The 8,052-nt window shown below is 37.5% G+C and overlaps 1 long non-coding RNA gene across 1 annotated transcript; it reads left to right on the forward strand.

The window, feature by feature from the left end:
• Positions 1-533: 533 nt before the first annotated feature.
• Positions 534-965, forward strand: LOC125780963 (uncharacterized). The gene is made up of 3 exons (XR_007423999.1): positions 534-672; positions 817-895; positions 938-965. It is a non-coding gene; the product is annotated as an uncharacterized LOC125780963 (long non-coding RNA).
• Positions 966-8,052: the final 7,087 nt, after the last annotated feature.

An 8,052-nucleotide genomic window follows, 5' to 3' on the forward strand; every position in this document is an offset into this window, starting at 1 on the left:
ACTCCAAAATATAGATGCACTTTCATTTTTATAAAATCCCTTCCATTTTTAAATCTCTAATATTCCTATATTTTATTTATTTGATATTTTTTCTATTTCAATCCTTTGTGAATTATTATTGTTTTATTATTATACAACGTCATTGGAGTCTAGAAAGGCGCCTATAAATAAAAAGGGTAACACTTTACTTGGATGGTCCATTTGATGGCCTCTTTGATGCTCAAATGACATTCAACTAATATTCAACTACATGTCTATTAAATGCAAATGAACTAAAAGGTGAAAGTAAATGATTCTCTATTGAATAAAACCCTACACTCAACTCTAACCCAAACGCTTATCTTAATATTTTAGGATTGGGTGTAGGGTTAGATTTTATGGTTGATTAAGGGTTAAGGTTAGGGTTAGGTGTAGGGTTTGATTTTAGGGTTGATTAAGGGTTAAGGTTAGGGTTAGGTGTAGGGTTTGATTTTAGGGTTGATTAAGGGTTAGGGTTAGGTGTAGGGTTTGATTTTAGGGTTGATTAAGGGTTAAGGTTAGGTGTAGGGTTAGATTTTAGGGTTGATTAAGGGTTAAGGTTAGGTGTAGGGTTAGATTTTAGGGTTGATTAAGGGTTAGGGTTAGGTGTAGGGTTAGATTTTATGGTTGATTAAGGGTTAAGGTTAGGGTTAGGTGTAGGGTTTGATTTTAGGGTTGATTAAGGGTTAAGGTTAGGGTTAGGTGTAGGGTTTGATTTTAGGGTTGATTAAGGGTTAAGGTTAGGGTTAGGTGTAGGGTCTGATTTTAGAGTTGATTAAGGGTTAAGGTTGGGGTTAGGTGTAGGGTTAGATTTTATGGTTGATTAAGGGTTAAGGTTAGGTGTAGGGTTAGATTTTATGGTTGATTAAGGGTTAAGGTTAGGTGTAGGGTTAGATTTTAGGGTTGATTAAGGGTTAAGGTTAGGGTTAGGTGTAGGGTTAGATTTTAGGGTTGATTAAGGGTCAGGGTTAGGGTTAGGTGTAGGGTTTGATTTTAGGGTTGATTAAGGGTTAAGGTTAGGGTAAGGGTTAGGTGTAGGGTTAGATTTTATGGTTGATTAAGGGTTAAGGTTAGGTGTAGGGTTAGATTTTATGGTTGATTAAGGGTTAAGGTTAGGTGTAGGGTTAGATTTTATGGTTGATTAAGGGTTAAGGTTAGGTGTAGGGTTAGATTTTATGGTTGATTAAGGGTTAAGGTTAGGGTTGGGTGTAGGGTTAGATTTTAGGGTTGATTAAGGGTTAAGGTTAGGGTTAGGTGTAGGGTTTGATTTTATGGTTGATTAAGGGTTAAGGTTAGGGTTAGGTGTTCGGTTAGGTTCTAATTTGAATCATTTACATTCAACATAGGGTTAAGTTGAATTTAATGTGTGTTAAAGCCATGACACAGCAGTTAGTACAGCAGGTATCTAATCAGCTATATCTCAGCTTCAAATCCCAGCTGAATTAATTTTAGAGTGTTTAAAACCAAGACCAGCTGCTTAATGGATTTTCACACACCACGGTCTTCAGAGCAGGGAAAGGGGAGGAGGCCAAGTGGACCAGTGGAGTATGATGTTGCATTACATTAACTCTAAAGAATTGATTTCTGTTACTTGAAGAACATTTATGGGGTGATATAGTTCCCGACATGTTATTATAGTGATAAATTGCATCACTGTGTCTTCTGCTGAGCATATCATAAGTATGGTCAATACTTCTAGACCACTGAACCACTGCACTGGCTCATCAGAAAAGCATGTTTTACTGCAGGCCCATCTCAGAAAAAGTGTTTTTTTTTTTTATTTAGTTTTAACTTTAAGATAAAAATTCATATGGGGCATGTGGTTTTGCACTGTGTTGTTGAAAAATGCCTGAATATCCCCAGAAAAGATAATAATATAGGCAACATAATCAGCTCAGTCATATTCTAATTTTAATAAAAGTTTTAAAATGTTAAATAATCTTACATTATATCTACAATATTAAAAAAAAAGAAACAGATTTAGGATTTGTTTTGCTGTGTAAAATGCACATTTTTCACATTCCCATATGTTCTGTCACTTTCTGAGCATATATTACAGCTCTGAAAAAATAACAAAATAAGAAACCATTTCAGTTTCTGAATCAGTTTCTGTGATTTTGCTATTTATAGGTTTATGTTTGAGTGAAATTAACTTTTTTGTTGTTTTATTCTATAAACTACAGACAACATTTCTCCCAAAATTCAAAGAAAATATTGTCATTTAGAGCATTTATTTGTAGAAAATGAGAAATGGCTGAAATAACAAAAAGAATGCAGAGCTTTCAGACCTCAAATAATGCAAAGAAAACAAGTTCATATTCATAAAGTTTTAAGAGTTCAGAAATCAATATTTGATGGAATAACCCTGGTGGTTTTTAATCACAGTTTTCATGCATCTTGGCATCATCTTCTTCTCCTCCACCAGTCTTACACACTGCTTTTGCAGAAATTCAAGCAGTTCAGTTTGGTGGTTTGATGGCTTGAGGTCATTCATCTTCCTCTTGATTATATTCCAGAGGTTTTCAATGTGGTAAAATCAAAGAAACTCATAATTTTACGTGGTCTCTCATTTTTTTCCAGAGCTGTATTTAGCTCAGTCAGTTTGTAATTTTTTAAAGTTAAAATATGTTAATTTATCTTACAGCATATCTATAATATTCTTAAAAGGAGGAACATTAGATATTTAGACTTAATGTAGGTTGCGTAAAATACACATTTTTCATATTCCCACATGTTCTGTTACATTCTGAGCATATCACAGGTATGGTTAATACTTTAAAACCACTGAAACGCTATATCAGAAAAACATATTTTTACTTCAAGCCCAACTTGTGAAGCAAATAAAAAAAATACAGTAGTTCAAATCACCCATCTCAGTTGGGTTTAAGTTGACAAGATAAAACATGACGTATCTTGGGTTCATTCAGTGCATTTTAAATGATATATTGTCCGCCCCTGTTCTACAAGTACCACATCAGTCATCTCTGCTGAATCACTGGCTAGTAACAATAATCAACTACTGCAGGTTCTACAACTAAACAATTGATAATGTGAGCTGCAATCTTTATGTAATTATCTGAACTAAATTTAGGACTTAATTTGCATTAATGATCCTGGATCTCCGGCAAGCGTGAGTCAGGTTTCTTGCGATGGGAAACGCACGTCATTAGGATTCTGCGTGCAGTTCTATTGACCCCACTCTATAGGATCCATTCTCACAAGCCTAAAAGCATCAATCTGGCAATTTCCAGTGTGAATCAGGGTCTAATCAATGCTGGTCATTTGTAGTTGCTCAACCTCACGGAGTGATAAAAGAGCCAGGGACGCATTAAAGCCCTCTAAAGAAGAAATATAGATCAGAGACTAGCTGAGGAGGGCCTCATTTCCCCGCCACGCTGGACACGACGCATGCTGGAGCCGGAGCGGCCGAAAGGGTTTATTAGACTGACTGACGGGGCATCACGGCCCGTCTCCTGGCAAAGTCAACACAACGAGCTCAGCCGCACGCGGCGGGGAGGGAAATTAGAGGAAGGTTACATCTATAACATAAGCAAAATTAACATGAACATAAACAAGCACACAGTAGAGTTCAGAGGACGGCGGGACGCTATGATAATATTTGCAGTGAGCTCAGTCTGGCCACGGTCAGTCATCTCCTGCTCCGGCTCAGCGGGACCTCTGTGTATTCAGTGTAAAAGGCTGAGGACATGCATGTTATGTTGGTTTTTGAAGAATTTGGCACGTCCAACAAAATGTTGCAAGTCTCCTCCACTGTTCTATTCTTTCTCTCTCGATAGCCGAGTTTCCATCCAAACTTTTCACAGGAGTTTTGCACAATTAGTGTGAAATGTGAAATAAGCGACTACAGTTATACAAAAACTTTAGATGATGTTGGCTTATGTAATTAGGAATGGCATTGGAACAGTCTTGCAGTTTTACAGCTTTTTGCAGCCTTTTTTTTTTAATGTCTGCTGCCATGCAGGATGAGTAGTGACCCCACTACTACTAATGAAGGCTGAAATCTCTAAGCTATCCACACTATGTCCACCAAACATCTGGGAGCACAAATGCACCAGACAGTTTTGGGAGAGCATTGCAGTGCCACTTTTCAGATGTGCGGTAAGGATTGTAGTGAAAATATAGGGAGTACTGGGTTAGTATAGAGAGTATAGGGGGTATAGGGTAATAGAGGGTAGTATAGAGTAATATATGGGAATATAGGGTAGTCCATGGAGTGTAGTGTAGTATAAGAAGTATAGGATAGACTAGGGTAGTATAAAATAGTATAGAATGTTTTGTGTAGAATGGAGTGTATAGGAAGTAAATTGTAGTTAGGAAGGATAGGGAAGTGTAGGGAGTATAGGGACTTTAGACAAAGAAATATATATATATATACAAGTACAGGTTAGTGTAGGTTGTATAGCAGGGTGGTATACTTTATGCCTTTACTCCTGGTGCAAAAATTCAAGCAGTTCAGTTTGGTTTGATGGCTTGTGATCATCCATCTTCCTCTTGATTATATTCCAGAGGTTTTTTGGTAAAATAAAATAAAATAATAATTTTTAAGTGGTCTCTTTTTTTTTCCAGAGCTATATATATATATATATATATATATATATATATATATATATATATATATATATATTATTTTTTTTTCCTACTGCCATAATGGCATCCGTTGCTTTTCATCTCATTATATTAAAAGCACAGTTCCACCAGTAACCAATGAGGAGTGCAGTTTTCCTGATTACTGTTGAAGCTCCACAGTTGACTGACATTGCAATCCACCAACCACAAATATATCCTTAAGGGGCTTTTTTACCTTTAGTGCCATACTGACCCTCCTTCTTTGACAGCGTTTCCACCAACCTGAGTATTTCTTTGTTGAAAGACGGGACTTTATTAAACATTATTAAACAGACACACTCATATTTTAGCTAGTAAACTCTTTTTTGCCAAAGCTATATATGCCAATATGCTCAATAGACTCTAGAATAGGCAATTCCCCGGTGTCCCACAAGGCTCAGTGCTAAGTCCTCTTCTGTTTCTGTTTTTTTAATGCTACATTTGCTCTCTTAGCACACCATTTTCGTCTTCCGCGCCATTCTACCCTTGATGTTCCAATGATACTTAACTAATCCATTCTTTTTCACCTTCCAACACCCAATGTGAAGACTGGTACAATGTCCTTACCTATTATTGGTGCCCATTGTTTCGGTTTGTAGGTTTCATATTGGGAATCTGTGCACGCTGTCTGTCTTCACACAGAATCTACAATCCGTAGTCCAACATTGTTCTGCCTGCTACAGTCCATCTACCACCAAACTCAGATTAAAGCAAGCAGACCATTAAACACACTGACCAGACAGAGCCGTGCAACAAACATGAAAGGAAGTCAGGCTAGGATTCCAACTTTAAAGTCTTGCTTTTTTTTTTTTTTTTAGAAGAGTCTTTTATAATCAAACGTTCTGCTGCGTGTCACCTTAAGAAAGCTTACTTAAAAACATTATGAGCTAATGAGGCTTTTAATAATTAAACAAAGAGTTGTTTAAAGGCTGAACATCACAGGCATTCAGAAGAATTACCTTTCTAAAGACGTTCTGTGAGTCTGTAGCATGAATCATTATTATTAACAAAGTACTAGAAAAGAAGTGCTTCCCAAACACAGTGTCCTTGTGTTGTATTTTGGAGTAGTCCTTGTTTTTCACCTCCTAACACTCCAGTATGTCTAAGTGCTTCCTGAAGCCATTTCTCAGCTCTTGCTAACAAATTTGGTTTGGACTGCTTGAGATGTTTTAGCAGGTTTTGCAATATAAATGAAGTATGGACTATTTTTGCGGTCTTGGAAGACAGGTATTAAAAACATCACTTTACAAAGTCAGGGGAATTTAGTTGGTCTTTTAGGAAAGTTCTGTTTTTGCCATTTTTTCCACATAGTATGGCTGTTTATCAGCAAAAACTACACAATAAAGATACAGTACGCATCACAATACTGGCGAAACAATGCAACATATTGCATAATAATACCATAGGCCTACATTTTGAAGAAGATTAGTTTATAAATACATTATAAACCCATCATAAAATGATTCTATGTGTCGTATTATTCCCTGCATATTTTATTATCCTCCTTTTACCCTATTTTTCTATGGTCAAGACCACAAAGGACCACAATAGAGCACCTAGTCTTTGGGTGTTGGGTCAATTTAAGTGGCTAACAGAGAACATTATGAGAATGTTAAGAATGCAATGCTTAGAAAAGGTTCTGAGGAGGCTTTGCTTGTAAAGTCAGCGAAATAATGTTCCATGAACATTTCTAAAAACGTGTGATGTAATAGATAATAATGTGCATAACAAAGTTATTAAAACATAACATTCCAGTCAAGACGAATATGTAACATTCCCAAAATAAGTTACATCGCAGACATTACATAAAAAAAAGGCTGAGCATTAACTCTCAGACCTGACGTTATGAGTCTGCCTGCCATAGACTCTAGTACACACACTAAAGACTCCAAATCCCAGCATGCACCTATGCCAGGCCTCCCGGACGTCGCTGACCGGACGTTGCGTGACGCTTTGGCGTTCTGGCTCACCAAGCTTCTAATATGCATACACCTGGTCCCTCTAGTATATATACCTCTTGTTTTCTGTTCATCCTTGCACGGTAGTGAATCTAGATCCTAGCTCTTCTGCCTAGCGTTTTCTTTGTTGTTTGCTCTTTTGTTACCGACCATCTTTTTTTTTTTACTCTTCTCTTGCCTTGCCTTTGTACTGTTTGTTTATCGTTGCTTACCCATTGTTTTGTTATTTAGACCTCTACTTTTTGCCGAGTCCTTCTACCTGTTTTGGATTTATTGTGTATGACCCTTTTTGCCTACTCACACTTTGGTATGTTGTTGCCATTCTTATTTTGACCCTGCCTGTTTCTGAACACTTTTGTCTAAGCCCTTAATTAATAAACTATGTGTTTGGTATCCGCGTGTGTCTGTCGTGTGTCTGGCCACCGTGACATTGACAGGCTGACCTCCACCCAATAGACCTCTGCAGCAATGCTGGCAGCACTCATTACTGTAAAAAACTTTCTAAGAATATACAGAAAACCGTATAATGTTTAAATAATGTTCTGCTAACCAAAAATTGTTAGCTGGGTTGGTGCCCTATGAGGTGTTAGTGTGTGTTGAGCTGGTGGTACAGTGAGTGGATCAGATACTGCAGCAGTGCTGCTGGAGTTTTTAAACACTGTGTTTAATCTTTACTCACTGTCCTCCACTCTATTATAGCACACTCTTATAGCACATAGCAGCTGAAACACCTTGTAGATAAAGTAAAGTCAGAGACAGAAGCTCTGAGTCTTTGAAACTGATGTGTTTAAAAACTCCAGCAGCACTGCTGGTGCATCTGATCCAATCACCACCATGTTAATCAGTGCTAATCACTGCAGTTCTGAGAATAAACCACCCACCACCCAAATAATAATAGCTCCTCTTTGGTGTTTTTCTCTCCTGTGGGACCTGAAAATGGACAATAAGTGTAGAACCAATAAGGTTGTGCTAAAATTGGTGCCCTATGAGGTGTTAGTGTGTGTTGTGCTGGTACAGTGAGTGGATCAGATACTGCAGCAGTGCTGCTGGAGTTTTTAAACACTGTGTTTAATCTTCACTCACTGTACTCCACTCTATTATAGCACACTCCTACCTACAGTTGAAACACCTTGTAGATAAAGTAAAGTCAGAGACAGAAGCTCTGAATCTTTGAAACTGATGTGTTTAAAAACTCCAGCAGCACTGCTGCTATATCTGATCCACTCACTGTACCACCAGCTCAACACACACTAACACCTCGTACACCACCACCATGCTAATCACTGCTAATCAGTGCTAATCACTGCAGTTCTGAGAATAAACCACCCACCACCCAAATAATAATAGCTCCTCTTTGGTGTTTTTCTCTCCTGTGGGACCTGAAAAATGGACAATAAGTGTAGAAATAATAAGGTAGTGCTAAAATTATGCAAAAATAACAAAAAAAAAA

This window comes from Astyanax mexicanus, chromosome 14, assembly GCF_023375975.1.
Source record: "Astyanax mexicanus isolate ESR-SI-001 chromosome 14, AstMex3_surface, whole genome shotgun sequence".
In the NCBI taxonomy this organism is placed as follows: Eukaryota; Metazoa; Chordata; class Actinopteri; order Characiformes; family Acestrorhamphidae; genus Astyanax; species Astyanax mexicanus.